This window comes from Polyodon spathula, unplaced genomic scaffold (genome assembly GCF_017654505.1).
Source record: "Polyodon spathula isolate WHYD16114869_AA unplaced genomic scaffold, ASM1765450v1 scaffolds_129, whole genome shotgun sequence".
Taxonomy (NCBI): Eukaryota; Metazoa; Chordata; class Actinopteri; order Acipenseriformes; family Polyodontidae; genus Polyodon; species Polyodon spathula.
The window spans coordinates 1-2,500 of NW_024471622.1; the positions used below are offsets into that span (position 1 = coordinate 1).

General features: G+C 38.8%; 1 long non-coding RNA gene across 1 annotated transcript in view; it reads right to left on the reverse strand.

Moving 5' to 3' along the window:
* Positions 1 to 1,130: 1,130 nt before the first annotated feature.
* The window catches only part of LOC121308055, a 6,069-nt gene continuing 4,699 nt past the window's right edge, over positions 1,131 to 2,500 (reverse strand). Inside the window, exon 4 of the long non-coding RNA XR_005948453.1 lies at positions 1,131 to 1,265. This is a non-coding gene — a long non-coding RNA (uncharacterized LOC121308055). The remainder of the gene's footprint in view (positions 1,266 to 2,500) is intronic.

Below are 2,500 nucleotides of genomic sequence, written 5' to 3' on the forward strand. Positions count from 1 at the left end.
ATCCAGTCTAACTGCAGTTACAGTGTAATCCTGATCCAGTCTAACTGCAGTTACAGTGTAATCCTGGTCCAGTCTAACTGCAGTTACAGTGTAATCCTGATCCAGTCTAACTGCAGTTACAGTGTAATCCTGATCCAGTCTAACTGCAGTTACAGTGTAATCCTGATCCAGTCTAACTGCAGTTACAGTGTAATCCTGATCCAGTCTAACTGCAGTTACAGTGTAATCCTGATCCAGTCTAACTGCAGTTACAGTGTAATCCTGATCCAGTCTAACTGCAGTTACAGTGTAATCCTGATCCAGTCTAACTGCAGTTACAATGTAATCCTGATCCAGTCTAACTGCAGTTACAGTGTAATCCTGATCCAGTCTAACTGCAGTTACAGTGTAATCCTGATCCAGTCTAACTGCAGTTACAGTGTAATCCTGATCCAGTCTAACTGCAGTTACAGTGTAATCCTGATCCAGTCTAACTGCAGTTACAGTGTAATCCTGATCCAGTCTAACTGCAGTTACAGTGTAATCCTGATCCAGTCTAACTGCAGTTACAGTGTAATCCTCAGTCCAGTCTAACTGCAGTTACAGTGTAATCCTGATCCAGTCTAACTGCAGTTACAGTGTAATCCTGATCCAGTCTAACTGCAGTTACAATGTAATCCTGATCCAGTCTAACTGCAGTTACAATGTAATCCTGATCCAGTCTAACTGCAGTTACATTGAAATCTATGTTAGTCTAACAGCAGTTACAGATGTAATCCTGATCCAGTGGAAGCAGTGTAATCCTGTTCCAGTCTAACTACAGACACAGTGAGATTGCTACCTATACAGCTAGTGAAGCTCATAGAAAAACCTGGAATGGGTGAAACTGCTGTGCAACAGGAGTCTTATTTCCATCCCAGAAATCTATGTAGCTCTATTTTGACTGCTATTGTCCATTTCATATCACAGTTTTGACTGTTATTGTCCATTGTCCTGTCACAGTTTTGACTGCTATTGTCCATTGTCCTATCAGTTTTGACTGCTGTTGAAGTCAGTCTTGGGATTTGTATTTTGTTGTTTTTTTAGAAGGGGCAGGAGCTAGTCTAGTTTGGGTCTCCGTGACCCCCCTTGTTAGGGCACTTTACCTTGTAACACCTGAGCGCCCCAATCCAGGCTGTCTGCCTACAGGAGTTCCCTTTACGCACAAGCTTAAAGACCAATTTGTTCTCCTTATAACTGTGGATTGAAGCCAGGCGTCCTCCACACCCTCGATTTCTGCAAAACTCCTAGAGATAGAAGAAAAGACAGAGGACCTGAGCTTCCCAAAACAGTTTTGCACATTCATATTACATGAAACTAACTCACAAATGAGAACACAGCTCGATTTGAAAGAGTCTTGATTGCGAATATTTAATATGACCACTCTTAGCATCAATAACAGCTTGTTCATCTTTTTGGCATTGTATCTATGCACTTTCTCAAAACCTCTGGTGTAACGAAGACTCAAGCCATGTTAGACCACTTTTTGCTTTAATTAGGCATCTTAAACAACTTCTAAAAAGTCTCATGCATTTTACCATTTGTGGCTCTGTGTTCCTTTTCTCTTCCTATTTGACATGAATTGCATATGTGGCTTATTAAAGTCATCAGTATAATTAGATAATCAATGATTTGTCTATTCTGACAATTTCCCAGGGCTTTCAGTTCCAGCGGTTTGATTTCACATGCTCAACAAATCAAAACTACAGAAGCAATGACATGCTGTAATAAATGTGTACACTACTCTATACATTATTATTATTATTATTATTATTATTATTATTATTATTATTATTATTATTATTATTATTATTATTTGCTGATTTAGCAGACAATCTTATCCAAAGCAACTCAGGGGGTCCAGGGGTTGAACTGTGCATCACAGCTGCTGCTGCAGAGTCACTTGCAATAGGACCTGGGTTTTATGTGTCATCTGAAGGACAGAGCACAAGGAGGCAAAGTGATTTGCTCAGGGTCACACCATGAGTCAGTGGCTGAGGTAGGATTATAAGCCCTTGATTTAACCACACATATATTATATTTTCAGAAACGTATAACGTAAATAGAGTAATTGCTGGCTCAGAGTGTGTATTACCAGGGAATAATACCATCAAGAGGTTTTGGGAACAGTGGTATATATATATTTCTATAGTGCCTATTGAAAGTCTACACTCCCTTTCAAAATGTTCACCTTTTGTTGCCTTATAGCCTGGAATTAAAATGCATTAAAATTGTTTTTTTTGTTTTTTTTTTCATTTATATACACATCTTACCCCACAACTTCCAAGTGAAAAAAATATTCTAGAGAAATCACACACCAAGTTCAATTGTAGTGATTAATGATTTCAAAATCACACACCAAGTTAAGTGTTCTCCACCTGTGTTAAATTGTAGAGATTCACGTGATTTCAGGATAAATTCAGCAGCTCCTGTAAGTTCCCTCCTCAGATATATAGGGCTTCTGATTGTCGGTTTTAAATTC